The sequence below is a fragment of the Pleurodeles waltl genome, chromosome 11 (assembly GCF_031143425.1).
Source record: "Pleurodeles waltl isolate 20211129_DDA chromosome 11, aPleWal1.hap1.20221129, whole genome shotgun sequence".
Taxonomy (NCBI): domain Eukaryota; kingdom Metazoa; phylum Chordata; class Amphibia; order Caudata; family Salamandridae; genus Pleurodeles; species Pleurodeles waltl.
This window is the reverse complement of record NC_090450.1, coordinates 21,670,083-21,690,612: the sequence shown is the minus strand read 5'-3', so window position 1 is coordinate 21,690,612 and position 20,530 is coordinate 21,670,083.

The following is a 20,530-nucleotide window of genomic DNA, read 5'->3' as shown; positions in this document are numbered from 1 at the left end:
TGTATGGAGAAGGGACTGTGGCACGTACCATCTTTGTAGCCACTGTATCCCCAACTCAGTGTTGTGCTAACTGGAGAGCTCAAGTAGACATTAAGGGGTCTTTGTGTTGTTTTCTATCCAGATAAATCCCAGAGGGGGTCTGCCCATCACCACGTGATCCCTGTACACACCACTACCCATTGGTGTGAGGCTATTGGCATAAAGAAACTTGATGGTACCCCCTGCAAAGTACCTGAAGGGGCTCCACCTCAGCACTCGTCAGGAGCTCTCAGGCCAGGGTACGGTGCTGATGGGATCCCCTGGAGCTTGGGCCCTACCCCGCACGGGCAGCGGGGGCCTATGGTACACCTCTGTGTGAGGCCACGTAATACATACAGAGATCAGACAACACCATTACCCCCTCTCTCTGAGTTTTTGCAGGTGTTTTCAGATTTTGTATTTGCTCTAAAGATGGGTTCACCAGTGGAATTGATAGTGCCTGAAACCGACGCAGGAATCTAGGAGGTCTATTCATCTTCACAACGTTTAATCTCTCCGCACTATAATTGTGTAAATGGTGCTCAAGCAGCTAGCTTCCTCTTGACTGTCAGTAGCACTGAAGGACAGTTTTCCCTAAATAACTCTGCTACCTTTGATTAAGCTTTAATCCACATATATTTATTGAGCCCTATCAACCATCTCGACAGAACTGCACTTTCTAAGCTTTGAGCCAATTCCGGAGTCAGGGAAAGTTTTACAATTTCTGATTTGTTGTGGTTTATTCAGGAGTCTCACATTGATTCAAGTTCTTTCAGAAGACAGACTCACAGCAGAAGCAATGTATCTGGAGATGCCAGAGTGAAGAGGACATAGTCAACATATAAGATTATCTTGTGTTCTTGTGCACCAAACTGAACTCCATTAATGTCTGGAGAGTCCCTGGTCTGCAAACTAATGATTGGATGCTTAAGGCAAACAGCAAAGGAGAAATGTGCAGCTCTGGCTAGTTCCTCTATTTCAATAAATCAGTTGAGATAGCCGGCCATTAGTGCAATTCTTTCCCTAGGACATGCATAATTAGCCATTTCCCTCTGTAGGTATTTGGGGTCTGCACATCTGTTCCAACATCTGCCTCTAAAGGAACTAGTTCACCTGAAAGACTTTGAAGATGGGAAAGACATGCAATACACTTCCTTGAATCACTGTCTTGACAGGGTACCAAATCACCCCTTGAGCAACCTCTTTCCCTTTTTTAAGGGGCAAATATACATCTATTTGTTGGCCTAGTTGCTCTATAAGAATGGGTGTTGTCAAATGCACCCTCCACAGCCAATTCTTGGGTCTACCTCTCATTTGTAGAGGTCTCTTGAATGGAGCATGCTCGAGACTGATAATGTCCCAATATTCGCATTAGCAATGTTTGAGGTGAGTGCGTTGCTTGCCAAACTATAATCAATATGAGAATCAGAGTGACAGGCAAGTGATTAATCACTTGACTGTTTTACTTTTCTTCCAGTAGGTCACCCCACCCAAAACTCCTTCCTTTTTGCCATGTACTTCTTCCGGCATTTCATATCCCCTCCCTCCCGCACTTTTTATTTTGGCCACCCTTGTAAACCCTCTGTTCACCTATTTTAAAATTAGTATATGTCGTCCTTTCCCTTGCTGAGCTTTTTAGAGTTGAGCTCACCTATTTGAAACACCTACAGTCAGAGGTAGAAACACTTGAGTGATGGATGACCAACTCTATGGAACTGTGCCTATGGGTCTGGGAATGGAGCCATAACATCTTGGATTTTGCAAAAGACTGAAAATGCGATTCTTCTCAAATGAACGCTAATAGTCACTCACTCGATGGCAGTGGCAACCTGTCCTTATAGACAAAATAGGTGGTCACCTATGGGGTCATACGTGTGCGCATTTATATCTAGAAGACCCCAAAACAATTTAGTACCTTCCTCATTCACAGTGTAGCTCCCAGCTTCAGAAAGATATTAACAGTATATGATGAAAGAACTAAAATTCATAAATGTAAGGATGACACTGTGCTTTACAATAAAGTTGACTTCTGGCAACTCAGAGGGTCATGGAGTGTGTGTGCAGTGGTTGAGAGCTGAATGAATACATCTAGTACCATATTAAAAGAACTGTTGGCTTCCTATGGTGCCCAATTAAGAGAACTGCCAAGTTTAAAGAAAAAAGAAAGTTGAAAAAATATTTAAAACACAAAAAGATGAGGGAACTGTGTTCTTGGGTGTCGGCGACTGCCTGCTGGTCTAAGGGTGCCACGATTCAGTAGCAATGTGTTACAAGACAAAATACAAAGCACTGGGATACCTTTGGCTGACAGAGCACCTTAGAAATACTCTTTATTTCTCAAACAAACTAATCATTGATGTGCTTCATAAACTGCCAGGCACAGTGGAAGATACTTTATGGGGCTGGGACATATTGCATACTTTGGGTGGGGCAGAGTTTCGATTGTAACTTCAATAAAATACAGGGGCACGTACATACATTGTGGAAGGGTCAGATTTATTATTGTAATTCCAGTCTAACAAACTTTAGGGTAAGTGTTTATTGTGTGCTGGGGTGGGGCGTGGCAAATATACTATTGTGACTCCGGTCGGCCAAACACTGATAAAAGTACAACATGGTGGGAGCAGATGTACTGTTTTAAGTCTATACTAACGTTGGAGAAAGTGCTTATATTTGGGGATTTCAGATTTACTAGACTAACTCTAGCCTAACGAACATTTGGGAAAGTACATACATGCTGGGCGGTGGGGCGTACTGTGGATGGAGCCAAATGTATTATTCTAAAACCAGTCTTACAACATTGGGACAATGCAAACATTCGAGGTGTCAAGTTTACAATTCCAGCTCCAGTACAACAAACGTTTGTGTAAATGGGCATTTGAGCACAAATGTATTGTTCTAACTCCAGTCCAACAATCAATGGGGAAAGTTCATACACTGCGGCAGGGTCACATTTACTATTCTAACTCTAGTGTAACAAATGTTGAGAAAAGTAGACACATCAGTCGGGGGATAAGATTTACTACACTCAAATTATATAATTACCCATTAAAATAATTTCAGAAATTAAAAAAAAACATTAAAAAACAAACATTTCAATTAAGTATCTTAAAAACTGTAGACAACGTTGAAATAATTCTGTAAAATTTCCAAATATATCAGAATTTTTAAAAACAGTGTATCAAATTTAATATAAAAGAATCCCTCAAAAGCCCCCATGAAACAGCCAAACCTAAAAGAAAAATAATCAAATCTGATATTATAATAACAAATTATTTTCAAAGCTGCAAAATAATACTACCTTGAAATTTATTTAAGTATAATTTAACAATATTTTAAACCAACCTACCCATTCTTTCTTCTAATATTTGCTATGACCATATTAAAATGTAGTGAATTAAGCATGTAATTACTTAATTCAATGTTTTAAAAAAACTAAATGCATGAAGTATGAATATATTTGAGCTACAAATTAATACAATTGGTGGAATAATCCATAATAAAAAGTAATATATACTTTAAGTAAATCATTTAAAAACGTATACATTTTAAGTAAAATAATACCCACCATATTCTCCAATAAGCCCCCCATCCCAAAAGAAAAGTGAATATATAACTGTAAAAAAACAACAACGTCAAACATTATAAATTTAAAATATTTAACACTGAGTAATAAATAATATACACTTTAAAAATAGTCCAATCCAAACCCCAATACACTGCACAAACCATAAAAAATGTAACATGATTTGAAAAACATATACATAAATAGTTTAATAATGTAAAATTAATTAAACATATAAACAATAATGCATTATCTGTACATTGACAAATAAAAAAATGTATATTTACGTTATTTTAACCACTAAACGCTCAGTTGCCCAATAAACCCGACAACCCACAGTTATATTGTACTGAATCATTACAAAATGCATTAAATATATGAACAAATGAATAACAATTAAAATTTAAGTAAATAACACATTAATCATTTAGCAAGTATTAATATATAATTTCGAAAAAACAATATTCATCCAACAATCAAACAAGTGTTACAACCCCCAAACAATACACATTACAATAATATTTTTTAAAATAAATTTCACTATAGCATAAATAATGAAATACAAACTTAACAAAATACAATAAAACAGCACAATAAAATAATATTTTAGTAAGTGATATGATAAACGTTGATAGTATTGTAAGATGAAATAATAAAACAATACAGTGCCCTTTGATATTTTTGATTGTGTTACGGTCAGCCAATATTTTGGAGTCGATATTTAGGAGGAACATCTCATTGTCTAGTACAGTGCGCAAACAAAGGATGTGTTGGGATGCTACCGATGAGGACTGCCCATGTTTACTCTGTGTGTGAGTATTCAGCCCATCACTTTTTCTCTGTCTGTTGTACGGCCAGTGCCGGAAAGCACCACAAGGCAAATCCTAAGTTGTCACTGGTACCAATGACTGTCCTCTATAGATGCCTATGGAAATAATGGCACAGACACTGAGGTAGCAGGGTGAAAACTCCCTGTCTAAATACAACTTGGCATGTTGAACACAGCCGAAGCTTCATTGCTTGTCATCTGCGGTGCGACCATCCGGCTACCTGATGGAACTATCTCTCGAAGGTGGAACTTCTCTGGTTCCTGCTTCTCATCAACCATCAATGAATGGAGCCGGTCGAAGGCCCAGCTCTTCCCGTGCTGCTGCATCGCTCTTGCTCCTGTCTTCTGATTGTTTTTTACCCAGCTTTTGTGCTTACCACTGCTTTCTCCTTGCTTTTTCTCCCATTTTTTGTGTGCCTTCTCCTTGCTTTTCCCCCATTTTCACTGCTCCCTCCCTGGTTTTCCCCAATTATTTTAGCTTTCTCCTTGCTTTTCTCTCGTTTCTCACTGCTTTCTCCTTCCTATTTCTCACAACTTTTGTGAAGCCTCCGCATGCAACTCCAGACCACCACCTCACTTATGGAATTTCGAAGGGCCCTCAAGACCCGGCTGTTCGAATGAGCCTTTCTCCCGTTTTTTGTGTCCATTCTCCTTGTTTTGTCCTCATTTTCACAGCTTTCTCCTTGCTTTTTCCACCATTTTTGTGAGCCTTCTCTTTACTTTTCCCTCGATCTCACTGCTTTCTCCTTGCTTTTTCTCCCATTTTTTGTGTGCCTTGTCCTTGCTTTTCCCCCGTTTTCACTGTCCCTCCCTGGTTTTTCCCATTTTTTTTTGCCTTCTCCTTGCTTTTCCCTCGTTTCTCACTGCTTTCTCCTTGCTTTTTCCCCTGACTTTTGTGCAGCCTCCGCATGCAACTCCAGGCCACCACCTCACTTCCGGAATTCCGAAGGGCCCTCAAGATCTGGTTGTTCCAATGAGCCTCTGGGACCTGCAAGTGCCTGGATACCCTCTCGAGTAATTAGCCTCGCTTTACAAGTCTTGATTGATTGATTGATTCAATGCAGGATTTTAGGGGCAGAACATTGCCTGACAAATGTAACTAGGGACAAGGCACCCATTAGAGCATAGAACTGGCTTGGCCCATTCTCCTCCAAACCCGTTTCACACTGGTCTCAACTTCTGATTGGCAGTAGGGCCTACATCATTTGCAAAGTCTGCTAAGTACCATGCAGTGTCATATTGGTTCAATATGATTTCATGTCATATTGGTTCAATATGATTTCATTAAAAAGTTAATTCTTGTAAGGTCAAATCTGAAAATCTATTTCATTGTAACAGCTTAATCAAAATTGTCTATGTGGACAGCATTTACTATTTGAAAAAACTAATTCATAAAATATCTTTTTCAAAATCACTGTTTATGAGCTTTTTTGAAGGTGTGAATAAGATTAACCTTGAAAGTGTTCTTACATACTTTTTGTAGATCCATTTTTCATACAGACCCCTTCTTTCCAATGTCCTGTAACTGGGGTGATATTTTGCTTTTCTGACTGTTATTCCTTCCACCCAAAAGACATTCCCTCTTTCCTTGGTTTTTCAATTCCCATGTTTCTAATACATCCCACTGCCTCCCATTTTCTCTCTGACACATTTGTTTTATTTTCTTTCTGAGGGTAGCACCCTTGTAATACCCACCTTCATTCATTCTTAAAATTAGTACATTTCACCCTTCCACAATTTTTTGTACTTTTCCACTTTTTTGTGAGTGCCTCCTTCCCCACCCTCATTGCGCCCTTTAAATCTTTCCCTCTGCTGTGTCTTTCGAATATTTGTCACCTTATCAATTGTTTCTGCTTTATTCATAAATTATGCTCCATGCCTGCGATTCTCTATGTGGCCACGTCTCTCCTTGTAAGACGTTTATTAGGAAACAAATATTATTTATTTAACTTACATGTGTTTCCTGCTATTTTTGACCAAAGTGTTTTTCTATTATTTTTTCAGTGAATGAGTTTCGATTACCTGGGTTCTCAGAAATGGGTTTCTATTATTTTGTTTTTCTACTACCTGTCATGGCATGACCCTCCTGTGTCCAAAGGGCAGCGGCAATAACCAGGGGACTCACTGCTTTCGTGTAACTCAAACAGGAATGTCAAACAGCTCATCACTGAGCAATGCTGGCAATATTTCTAATCTCCTAGTGTGCATCTGAATCATTCAAATGAGATAATAAACCAGCCTCACATAATTTTTTCTTGGGGTTCAATCAAGACTAATCTACCCAATATTGGAGTTAGTGAGCCACCCTTGCCCCATCCATCCTGTAGTTCAGTTGTTCCCAACCTGTGGTCCACGGACCCCTGGGGGTCTGCGAAGCCTTCTCAGGGGGTCCGCGACTGCTTAGAAAATTAAAAAATATTAACAAAGATTGACAAATTAGGTCCCTAGCATCCAGTAATGACTCAGGCGGGGGTCCTCGGATTCCAATGATGATTCAGTGGGGGTCCCTGGGTTCCATTAATGTTAAAATGGGGGTCCACATAAATCAAAAGGTTGGGAACCACTGCTGTAGTTCTTAAGGCATCTGAAGATGTACCTCCAGCCATGCCAGTGTAGGTGGTATAATGAGACCTTAGGGACCCCCCTGCAGAATACATGGAGGGGGCGCACCACACTCCAGACCCAGTTAGAAACTCTCAAGTCAGGAGCCCGCCACCCGTGCACAGTGCCAGAGGGGGGTCCCTGGAGCTCAGGGCTGCGGGGGCTGTTGTTAAGCCACTGGCCAGTGTAGGTCCTGGCCTCCACCACTTTGACGGAGGATTGCCTGTCATATTTAGAGCTGCACCGTAGGCACAGCCAAAATGTCAAGTCAGTGCCATGTTTTTTTTATTTGTTCAGCATCTTGTTTTGATTTTCAGCAAAAAAATCTGCAAAATTGGGGCTTGTCTCTAAAAAACAAATGAACAATGGCTCCACCGTGCTGGGAGTTTTCACCATGTTCATTGGAGCCGTTGTTTGTCATCATTGCCCGTGTCCGACGAGCCTCACATCGAGGACATGGGCTGGGAAATTCAGCCACAGTTGACCCACCCTAAGTACGGATTCAAGACGCCATTGTAATGGGGGTCTTGTGGCAGAAGAGTTGCCAAGTCAGAGGATTCTGAAAATGTAGTCAGCCGATGCTCGCCTGTCAGAAACTTAAGGGCATATTTTCAAGAAAGTGGTGCATCATAAATTATGCGCCACTTTTCTTGTGCCCACGCACCGGCACCTAATGACACCATGGTTGCGCCGTATTTACAATATGGCTCACCATAGCAGTCGTTAGCACAAAAGCATCAACATTTTTTATGCTATTGTGGTGCTTTGCTGCACTAATGTTGACATTTTTTATGCTAGTGCTGCTAAGCACAGGGAGGCCCATTGAATGTAATGGGTGCGGTATTTTAACGCCTGCTCTGAAAATGACAGAAATAATGGTGCAGTAAAAAGCTGTAAATTTCACTGCACCATTTTTTCAGGCCTCCCTGCACTGGAACGCCCCCTTGCATACAATATGCTTGACACAGGCATAATGTGGCGCAAGGGGTCACAAAGTGGCAGAATACGAGCACTGTGCCACTTTATGATGCTGCAGAAAAGCCACCTTAGCGGCGTCTTAGCTTAAAAAGATGACTCAATGGCGGCACTAAGTTGGCGCAAGGGGCTTGTAAATATGTCCCTTAGAGGTTTGGTCTCTTCTAAATGGGGTGGGAAACATACGTTTAGTGGTCTCTACGCTAAAGGATTTACAATCACCGAGATAGGGGCGTAGCTTGGTCAGTAAGTCTGGGGGGGTAAGCTTCAGATTGTGCAACAATACGCTGGCTCATAATGCTACAATACATTATACAACAACGGGGTGCACGGGAAAGGAATATGGATTGATGTGGTACTAATTGAAAGAAAAGTACAATAGTTTGTAAAATAACTAACAGCTTTGAAAACTTTCAAAACAGAGAGTAGAGTGTGTGTGTGTGTGTGCGCATTTTGTGTCTGTGTATGTGTAAAAATTCCTGGTGAAATCCGACAGACACCTCACCACACTGGACTGAAAGCGCCTGTACCCAACCGCTTACTGGAAAATATTTGTATTGTGGGGGTGTAACACCCCAAACACCCCCCACTCTTGAAAGTACACCCCTGGACGTAGGCACTGCCCGTTGTCAACCATCGCAAAGGGTAAATCGCTTGACTAGCGCCAATGCCGAGAGCTTCAATGCGCTCCAGCTGGGTTCACACTTTACAAATACCCATACGTACATACAAACACTACTCCTTCTGACAGTAAGGGGCAGAGGGGTCCATTCATTGCAGAAAGGTGTGACTTATGCACCAGCTGTCCACGGTGGCATGGCACCACATCACCCACCCACAGACAGTGTCCTCCCTCCTGCATTCCACCAAGGCCCAACTTCCGCACGAGAAAACTTCGAAATACGAAATAAATGTCTCCCTCTGCGACTAACCTCGTCCCTGCGGGTGTAAAACACTGCGTTACCTGCAGCGCTTTAGGGCGAACACTCGAGCGAAGTTGTAAATACCCCCACTCCAGGAAGAAACAACGGAAAACAAGAACACGTTGCGCAAAATGGGACAGACCTTTCTATGGCTACAATTAAAAACGTAAATCTTATCTGGAAAGTCTTAGCAGACAAGAGGCAGCCGCCCTCTGAGGCTTGCAGGAAGAAAAGGTCTCAGCAAAACCGTGCTTCAGTCGTGATCCGGAGTCGGCGTGTCTCTGTTTCCTTAAAGGTGGTGTTATTCATGGTGCAGCAGGTGCAGTGGCACCAGGGCCCTCTGAACCCTGATTATTGATGTATTCTGTTATCCAACCAGCGGTCAGGGACCATTTTCCTTGATTGCGCTAGGCTGCTTGGCACCTTTGCTATGGCACTGTGTGGAGTGTGCCCAGCGGCGGCTGCTGGCAATAACGCTCGGTGGGGCAGCGCACAGGAGGTGGGGTGGAGCACAGGTGGGGAGTGCATGGGGAGGGGTCAGGAATACTAAAAAGTAATAAATTCACTTACCTGCCTCATGCCGCCTCGGTGTTCCTCGCCACCTTGGTGCTTCTCTGGTAGCTCCCAACACCCCCCACCAATCCAGACAGTTCTCTCATGCTGTTACCCAGAATGAGAAAAGCGCTAGGATTGGTCTGACTGGGCTGAAATGCCGCTCATTTAGTGACTGGAAGCCTGCGCTGGTTCTCCACCTGGTTGTGCAGCGCAGCCTGGTGGAGAGTTCTAAGTGCGCATGTCGGTTTGCCCAGTATGAGAGGGCTGGCCAAACCGACATGCGCACTTAGAGTGCACCTACCACTCCTCCTCCCTGCTGCTGACGTAGGGGATGGCCCCGCCTCACCCTGCACTGGTGGACTTCATAGTGAAAAATAAAATAATAAAATATTTTTATTATCACTTTATTTTTCTGCTGTCTTTCAGCAGTGGGGTGACGCTCCCCTGCCATAATGGAGGGGGCCTCCCCTGAGTGTGCCATTCAGACGTGGAGTCATCTCACGCTGACAACTAATCAGCTGCATTTACTTTGTGGAGCATACCCCCTTTTGCACGTTCACCCCGCCGGATTGCGTAATCTTCCAGACCCGGATTGATGCTGTATCCTTTTCAATGGCATACTCTGCACAGCAGGTGGCGCACGAGTGCCCACCAAAGAAATCAGACATCAAACCTCATTATTACCGATTGTCCCTTCACAGCAACCAAACTGGGAAACGCTTCTCGTCCTCAGCATAAAACAGTGTGAAAGAACTATTCCCTGTCCGTGTGCCTCCCATCTCCCAAGAGGTCCGCACCACGAGGCCTTGCCCAATTAACCCCAAAGGGGCAAGGTGTCCAGTCCTGCACAATACTTAATACTTTATTCCCAAAATGCCATTTATTCAACAGATTCCTTTAACACAGCTTCTCTCCTGGCAAGAAACCTCTTAGCAAAGTTACAATTCTGGAATCTGCTTGAAGCCCCCCTAAACATTTGTAATGTTTATTATTTTTATACAGCATTATTACTATAACTAGTGCTAGGAATAGTGGTGTCGTGCTATGGAGCAGTGGAGAATACTGCTAGGAACGGTATCCGCGTTTCATGTAGCGCACAGCAGGAGCTGAATCGCCTCTAAGCACTTGGGCCTTAGCGCTGGTCAGTTGACCTGGATTGAGAGCGCAGAAGTTTGTAGCCATTAATGTCACAGAAGCTCCTCACATTGTCTGTCTGTCCACGTGCCCGACCTTCTCACATTGTTCATGTGTCCCGATCTCTCCCTACTGTCCGTCCATGTGCCCCGACCTCCTCACACTGCCCATGTGCCCCGACCTCCTCACACTGCCCATGTGCCCCGACCTCCTCACTCTGCCCATGTGCCCCGACCTCCTCACACTGCCCATGTGCCCCGACCTCCTCACTCTGCCCATGTGCCCCGACCTCCTCACACTGCCCATGTGCCCCGACCTCCTCACACTGCCCATGTGCCCCGACCTCCTCACTCTGCCCATGTGACCCGACCTCCTCACACTGCCCATGTGACCCGACCTCCTCACTCTGCCCATGTGCCCCGACCTCCTCACACTGCCCATGTGACCCGACCTCCTCACACTGCCCATGTGCCCCGACCTCCTCACACTGCCCATGTGCCCCGACCTCCTCACTCTGCCCATGTGCCCCGACCTCCTCACACTGCCCATGTGACCCGACCTCCTCACACTGGCCATGTGCCCCGACCTCCTCACACTGCCCATGTGCCCCGACCTCCTCACACTGCCCATGTGCCCCGACCTCCTCACACTGTCCATGTGACCCAACCTCCTCACACTGCCCATGTGCCCCGACCTACTCACACTGCCCATGTGCCCGACCTCCTTACTCTGCCCATGTGCCCCGACCTCCTCACACTGTTCAAGCTCTACCCACCGCCTGTCCATGTGCTCCAAACCCCTTATAATGCCCATGTGCCCCAAACCCCTTATAATGCCCATGTGCCCCAAGCTCCCCCCACTGCCTGTCCATACGCATCAAGCTCCCCAAACTGTCTGACCATGCGCCCCAAGGTTTCCACACTGTCTGTCCATGTGCCCCAAACTCCTCTCTCTGTCCATGTGCCCCAAGCTCCCCACACTGTCAGCCCATGTGCCCCAAACTCCCCCCACTGCCTACCCATGTGCCCCAAGCTCCCCTCTCTGTGTCTGTCCATGTGCACCAAGCTCCTCATAGTGCCCGTACATGTGTTCCAAGCTCCCCACGCTGCCTGTCAATGGACTCAAAGCTCTTCACACTGTCTGCCCATGTGCCCCATATCCCCTCAACGCCTGCCCATGTGCCCCAAACCCCTATCATGCCTATGCATGTGCCCCAAGCTCCCACGTCTGTCTGTCCATTGACTCCAAGCTCCTCATACTTCCTGTCCTTGTGCCCCAAGTTCACATCACTGTCTGTTGTTGTGCCCCAAGCTCCTCACACTGCTGCCCATTGAATCAAAGCTCTTCTTATAGTCTGCCCATGTGCCCCAAACCCCTAATAATACCTGTCCATCTGCCACCCAGCTCCATATTCGGTCTGCCCATGTCCCCAAGTTCCTCATACTTTCTGTTCAGGTGCCCCAAGCTCCCCACACTGTCAATGTGCCCAAGCTCCTGGTACACTCTGTCCATCTGCCCAAAGCTCCTCATACTGTCCCGCCAAGTGCCATGAAGTGCTTCATGAGCACAGAGTGTCACAATGTCTGTCTGCATTCTCCAAGCCCCCCACACAGTCCCTCCACGTGTCCCACGCTCCTCAAGAGAGTCGCGCCATTCTCACAGTCCAGCAAGTTCTCAGGGTCCGAACAAGAAAGGATTTCCTAAGCTGGAGGAAGAATGCATCCTTCCCAACCAGCAATCCTGGAAGTATTTGCAATTGAAAAGCTGGTTCTCTAACAAGCGAGGAAGACCACGAATGACACCCTCACCCTCTGTAATACATGGTCATTTAGTGAAATGAGGCTTTTAGGAGAAAATGATCTCTGTGTGGATTTCATTTGTTTTTTCTTTAAGCACATGATTGCCTTGGGAAGCTCTGGTTCTGGGTTTACAGCAATACTACCTCAGAGACTGCCCTTAGCTACTCTGAAAATAACCAAGGTTTCAGAATTCAGTTTCACTTCTTAGATTTTGGGAAAGGGTGTTCCAGTTAATCACTAACTTTAATATAAAAGATGTACCAGAGGAGCCTGATGTTCTTCCAGGGAAACATCAAGCGATTAGATATTTGATGAATCCTGGTCCATGACTAAGGAGACCTTTGAACCTGATAGATAAGCTTTTAAGATGATGCATGTTTCTACCATGAGTCAGTGCAATGCCTGCAGATGCCTGAGGTGGAAGGCCCATCAATAGCCAAGCAGCACAATTTTGCAGAAGTTGAAGTTGTTGCAATGCATAAGATAGAAGCCATGGAAAAGTGTATTTGAATAATAATGCCTTGCTCCTATCATAAGTTGTATGATATGGTAGTAGGCTTTCTTGGGAATGTGAGGGGTAAGGTTAAGGACCTTAAGGTAACAGAATCAAGAAGCTGTTACTTGATTGATGTGTGGGAGAAAGTTCAGATCCCTATTAAAGATCACCCCTAGAGTTCTTGCAGATCTCACAGGAATTTGACAAGTTAGCTGTCCAATAGGACGCAGAGCCACCCATCCTCACAGTTTTCACATTCTCGGAGTTCGATATCAAACCATTTTCCAAGATCCATTCTGCCACTTCAGTTATTCCTTGGAGGAAATTAAGTCTTGGAGGAAATTAAGATACTGATTTAGAGGTTAGCGGACGGGCTACTCTGTCACAAATGTCACGGATATTCCATCTGTCATGTTATTATCTCTATAGGCTATAATGGAATAATAATGAGGTAGGCGGGATATCCGGCACGTTTAAATCAGGCCCTTAATCTTACTTCCTCACCAGATCCATCAAGTTGCACATCATCTGCATGGAAGATGAACGATAGATGGACCTCCTGAATTAGACGTTGGTAGGAGAGTCACATACAGGTTAAAAAGGGTGGGATTCACATGAAACTCCTGTGCTACACCACTCTTTAAAGTTTTCGCAGTCGATGTTTATGGCGGCATAAAAACCTATGGCTTTGCTATTTCAGTGCATAGCCTGTAATTCCTGCTTCGGCTAGCCCGTCCACCAAAATCCGTAGCAAATGGCACAGACTTGCAATGAAGCACTGACGCTACCATCCCACACTGATCCTGGATAAGGATTCCTTTTGAACAGCCGGTAATGCCACTTCTATTCTGTGGAAGGATCTAAATCCTGCCATTGAAGGTTTCAGAAATAAGTTCTTATTAACAAATTCAGATCACTGCTTTTGAATAGGATTGTATCACGGAAATAGGGCAGAAGTTGCCTGGAATAGCTGGGTTTTTGTGAAGCTTTTCTTTTTACATTGGCCTGACACCAGCCTTTTCCATTCTGCTGGAAGTCCCCCTGAAATAAAAGTGTTCTATTGACCAATTGAGCGAGTCTTGGCCCCTGCTTTCCTGGTTATAGTAATGGATGTTTGGTTATTCCGCTGTTTGGATAGTACTGTAGAAAATGAGTAAATGAGTGGTTGATGGATAAGAGGGTGTGTGTTTTTTCGCAGGTCTTTCCCCTGGGGTGTCGGACATATGGGTCATGGAATGCCATTGGCCCCATCTCGCTGCCCCCCCACCGCCCGGGGCCTTAGCTCTATCAATGATTTAGTGAACCTTACTCCCAGATCGGGCTTTACCCACTAACATTTGCCCGTCTGGAGCTAGCTATGACCACCAATACTTCAATTCATAAGCACATGAAGCATAAACATACCCACGCGTCATCGGAGAAGACAAGGACTAATGAACGGCTGCATCTAAAGGCGTCAGCCATGTAGGATGGACCAATCCCAGTAAGATTCTTTGGAGAAAGTGGAGTCACTGTGTCATGCTCTGGTCTTGTGTGCTCTATATAAAAAACATAATTAATTAAATAAATATTAAATAAAAAAATAAATACAAAATAAAGCCATAACTGATAAAAAAATAAATTAAAAAAATAATTCATAAAAAACCATCTTTAAAACCACGTGAAGAAACCAAGAATTCTTTGCTCCTTTGGGAATTCTGAATATAGATTTTTACCTCAACACCCAAGTGGGAGCACATGAAGAGTCTGGTTTGGACCACATATCCCTGACTCCGGTAAATCATTAGGAGAATGTGGGCACCACCTCTGTTTTTTTTATTTAACTTGTTTCAACACTCACCAGGAAATTCCTTAGATAAATATCCTTTGTTTTACTGTCACTTGGCTCATGGACTGGTCAGGTGCTGCCCTAGATGAGGCTCTTCTACTTGTTTTTATGATTTTTCCCAAAGAGTTAACCTCCCTGATGACAAAAGGAGCAGTGTCTTTGTGGTAAAATGTAGAGATAATTTTAAAGTTAAAGATTAATTTTTCCCATCTGTTACACGTGCTCAAATCCTTATCTTACAACTCTCTTCTTCTCCACAGTCTACTCTTTCAGTGTTGGTTCATCACCACCACCAAGACCCAAAGATCCCATCATCTTATCCTTCATTGAAGCAGCTCTGGACTTTCTGATCGCCACCAAATGCCCTCTCTTCCTGGGTGATTTTAAGTATAGATGATCCAAAGTGTCTGCATTAGATGACGTGCATTGGGCTTTCGACCTCCACAATCTTATTGACATCTTTTTTCAAATCGCACAACAGCTTTTGACACTGCAGTCTGTTGAAGAGGCTATCGCAGGTTGCTCTGATGATACGGCATGGAACTAGCACTCGCCTCTACTCTTTCCCGCTGGTCTCAGAAAGTACGTGTCTCTCCTTTTACATCTTAGAAGTCATCACTAGGATGTGTGGTCCTACCAAAGTGTCGCTCGTGAGCTACCGGTAGCTCTTCAGCTATCTGTAAGTAGCTCTCCTGTGTGCATCCCAACCTATTACATTAGAAGCTTTTGTTTAGTTTAATTAATACATGTATACAACATTTCAAAAATGTTTGTATTTTCAGAACTCATAAGCTGATGTTTGGAGAAATTTTTTTATTTTTCCAAAATATATTTAAAGCTGATATTTGAATGATACATCATGCTGCATTGAAGAGACACATTACTAATATTATTATCTTTATTGCACAAGCTTTGCAGCGATGGATGTTGAGTTACCCTCCTGAGGCATTCTGAACTGATAAAGCCGTCTTGTTGACCCACCAAGGTCATCACTGCTGGTAATCTTATTCAGAACGACCTCTAATGTTATCTTGTCTGTGGCATTCACAATTACAACACCAATTATATTTCTCAGTAGTTCTAGGTGATTTTTATTGAACATGAGCTGCTCACATTACAGAAAAGGATGGAGACCCCTGTCCTACGCACTGACAAAGACACTTATATGGTAAGAATGTGATAGCTAGCAATGCTTGATTCCTCTGAGCCCTTAGTAAATAATGTGTATTCATTCCACACCATTCTGTAAAGATGTACACACCTGAGGTGATGGAAAGTAACCTTTATTGTGCATTAATCCTGGTACTTTAACATACAGGATCACTGTCTCCCTGTCCTCAGAATCCTCGCTTCCCAATGTTCTTATTTACATCACAGAGAAATGATAACAATGTATTGTGTCCTAGTAGGTACAAAATTGTGCTTCTTATAACGCACTTCTTACTATACCTTATACCTGTCTGTGTCATACATTTACTATCTAACTCCATCATGACAATCTCTTTGTACCCTCTCTATTCCATCAAAAACAGAGCCAGCCATATGTAAATCAGTCTTGGTCCTGCTCCAATAGGAATACGTCCGGACAGGCCTATAGCGGAAACAAAACAGCGGTGAAAGACATACACTGGTGTGAGGTTGGAATGGCAGCTGAAGGTGCCTGCAGCTATGGGGCACTTCCCCCGGTGACCCAGAAGTTCAAGTGTGACTCAGGAGTGCTTCCTGTCTGTGCCCCGCCCTCTTCCTGTGCCCCAGCTGTCACTGTCCGGTCTGCCACTTTCTCCTTCCCTGCCTCGTTTTGCACTGTATGATGCCAACTGTTTAACATGTCTGTTTGTGGTAAGTGAGAATGCAAACCAATGTTCCGGACCCAGATATGCAAATCAGTTTTGATCATTACCCAGTAGTAGATGATCAGCACAAACTCTTAGGCTATGTCCTGCCTGGACAGGAGCACAAGCAGCCTGCTACCCTAGGTGCCTCAGCCTCATTGGGCTTCATCAGTGAGGCACCGTCTAACTCACAATGGGGCACTGTTTAAGGGACTCGCCTTTCAGCATACCCATAACAATTAGGGTGGCTCACGTAGACAGCAAATAAATGATGGCTGCATCTGAACCACTGGTATTTAATCTTTGCACTAGCCATTGTTCTTAGCTGGTCTAATACGGATGGGACTCAACCACATGCAAATCAGCCTCTTTCCTGCTTCAATAGGAACAGTCCAGCCTGAACTGCTAAGTCAAATCATTTGTAAACAAGGACACAAGCATCTCAGAGGAGAGTATGTCTCGTTGGACCACATTGGTGACTTGTAGCTTGAGTTCTTATGCCACTGCACACATGAGCTGTGGCTTCGCATACGGCTGACTAATAAAGATAAGGAAAACACAAAAAGTGATAGGTGGATTTCTTGAATTAATTGCATTGCTTACCCAAGCATAGGAAGATTCCAACCTGGACGGCCGTGCTGCATGTTCAAATCACTTTAAATACGGACAACCCGAACTGCCGGGCCAGGTTCCCTCTGAATGGGAACACAGACAACCCCAGACCGATTTCATCCTATTTGGGCCTCGTAAGTAGGGTGAAGCTTGAGTTCTATGGCACAGTGAGCCCAACTTGCCTGTCCGGGCTGACCTGTTGAACATAGGACATTATATTACGGAATTGCTTGAAACAATCATTCTGGGCCCCAGTTCAGTCCATCATCATTCCCCCTTTTGTACGTCTTAAAGCTGAAAAACTTATTTTTATACTGCCTTTTTCTGATCCTGAGGCACAATACCTTTTATCACATGTGTGAGCAAAAGTGAAGGTCAAAGGGCATATGATGTCACTTTCGCTACCCCTGGCATTTTGGTGAATTGACGTGCATGTGAGCGCCGGTGCTATCTCAAGGCACCATACCCTCATTTCTATGGGGTCAGGTTCCCATGCAAATGAGGAAATCCTTTACCTTTACATCCATACCATATTAGAGGCGCAGGTCAAAAGGTAAAGAGTCCCTCGGGTGGTGCACTGACTGTGTGCTGTATGGAGGTGGCGCACTGATAGTGTAGGGTTTCTGACGAAGACCCGGAGGTCCCTTGGACGGCACAGACATCCCCTTGAATGCGGAGCAGTCACTTACTGGACTTTAGACGGCACTCTAGGCAAACAGCTTCATGAGATCTGGAGCTCCAGGTCTCCACCTTAGTGCCATCAAAGTTGTGGTCTATGTAGACGGAGGTGCCGCAGGTCAGACTGGAATGCCAGTTGCAACACATGCCTTTTTAGAACCCTGGATTGAATTGCTTCATTAAACCATCCCCAGCAAGAACAATACACCCCTTGTCGGCCATCGCCGGACCCCAGGTTAGTGTGTGGACTACCAGGATACCCAAGTAATTAAAACTATTATCTCGCTCCACTTTCCCAAAAACTGGTTGGGCTTCCCTCTGCCTCTTCCAAAGTGCATCATTTTATTTGTATTCCCAGACACGTTATTCTGGGGAGGGGCGTTCTCCAAATGATCCCATCTGCCCTTTTTCCGATTTCCATAGGATATATTGGAATTGTAATATGGCGGACGGGATATCCGTCACATTAATAACAGAGAAATCCTATCCACTAAACCCTTAAGTATTTTGGCTTTACTGAAGGCCTGCATGGATTCCGCTCTCGTTGGCCAACATTGGACACCATTGTACAGTATCAAAGTACCGGAAGAAGGCGAGACTGCGGCTAGAGGCATAACAGGAATCGCTTCTCTGAAAGAACATCTCTATCCCTAAGTACTATCCACAGAACTGTTCAGTGCCATCAATTTTCGGAAATGTAACTGTACACGATTAAGAAACATACTTGCGCAAACTATTTATTAAATGAGGCATGAGAAAAGATTTTGCCTGCTGGAGATAAAAAGGGAACAGTTAAGGAACTTGATAGTCAAACAGACCGGATTTCTTGCTTCTAGTAAAAAAAATAGTTTTACACGACAAATGTAAAACTGGAGATTTCAATTAGGATGGGTGGTACCAAAAACTTCATTTCATAAACTCGCCTGTCCAAATCAGATCGGATATTTGAAATCACAAGTTTTCCTGCTTCACCAAAGTGCTCAGACAGAGCGCTCTCAGAGAAGCTCGTAAGTAAATTATAGAAAATGAGGTCTGAATTGAACACTGAAGTCAAACTCGTGAGTCACTCACCGCTGTGCTGGTCTCTGGGTCCAGCTGCACCGAGGGGGACCCCAAAGTCAGAGAAGTGGGGTGGGCACAAACACATAGGAGCAGCCTTGAAGAGTACAGCAGCCCTTACACTTACACAATATGAGTCATTCCCCATCAAGTCCACCCAGCTGCTACCCAGGACCCCTTGATAGTGCACACACTTGAAACCAGTTCCTGTCCAAAAAGAATTCCCTCCATGGTCCTGAAATACTGCAATTTACTAATGTGGTCACAATATTGAAACGCACCACAAATTCTCCTCGGCATTCTAGTTGGTTAGAATAGCCACGTTAGAGCGATCAGGGAGGCATCCAGTCGCGGCTTGCTGACCTCTAAAGTGGCTGGTGCGGCACGCATGGGGTGAACATTTAATAATAAAAAAAATAAAACATTCCTCCTCCGTTGCCGCCGTGCTGCTCCTCTGCCCCTCGACCTCCAGGCAAAGGCTCCCAGCCTGCCCTGCGGCCAATCCTAACGCTGTTCAAAGCAGCGTAGGGATTGGCTGGGAGCCCCTAGTCAGGGCATTCCCAGGTAGGCTGGGAGCCTGTACATGCTCTCTCCAGCCCGCCAACTGTGTTGCTGAGCTGAGAGAGCCCTGTGCGCATGTGTGTTTGGCTGCCCAAGACCGTCAGCCAAACACTCATGCGCTCTGAGGAGAGTGCTCGTCACCCCCAACGCCACGCCCCTTTTCAAGAAAACGAAAATAAACAAAGTTTACTATCATTTTCTTGAAAAGGTTTTGTGCTGCTGGTGGGGGGTTGGGGGGCGACACTCCTCCACCCTAATGGAGGAGCCGCCGCTGAAGACATCACAGACCATAGTAGACATGGGCATCCGCAGAATTTTTTTCAGGGACGGGCACCCTGGACTGTATTTGGCAGGGGCCGCGGCCATACTAGTGGAGGCAGTGTAACACTACGGCGGCCATAGTGTTACACAGCACTGCGAGCATGTACACCAGGCTGTACTTAAATAAAAGGAAGGGCAAGCACCTCCCCCTTGCAGTCCCACCACGGATGCCCATGGTAGCAGACCTCATTCATGCCACAAGCAGGGTCCAAAGGGCAAGCGGTTCTGCTGATATCTAACCAAATAGTCTTGAGGAGAACAGCAGGGGGAACAAGCTTTACAACACGGCCGTCCCACGCAACACCTTCTCCACACACATTTTTTACCAGGGATATGCCTTTACCACACATGCCATTACAACAAAAATGTCAGTATATCACTGATAAGTAAAACTGCTTTATAAGGGTGGGTAAGGGTATTTGGGGGGCAAGGGTATTTTCAGGGTTTAGGATGGGTGAGTGTATTTGGACTGCAAAGGTGTTTTAGGGCTACTAGGGTGAGTGAGGGTGTTTGGATGGTAAGGGTATATGTGTATACATATATATATATATCTATATTTATATATATATATCTATATATATATATATATATATATATATAATTTGGCTGACACGTTTCAACCCTTTCGATCTTACTCATAGCCTAGAATTCTATAACAAAGCCCCACCGCCTTTAGAACATATATCCTGCAATTTAATAGACATGAAAAAAATACCATCCGCATTTCCTCCTGTCAACTAATCA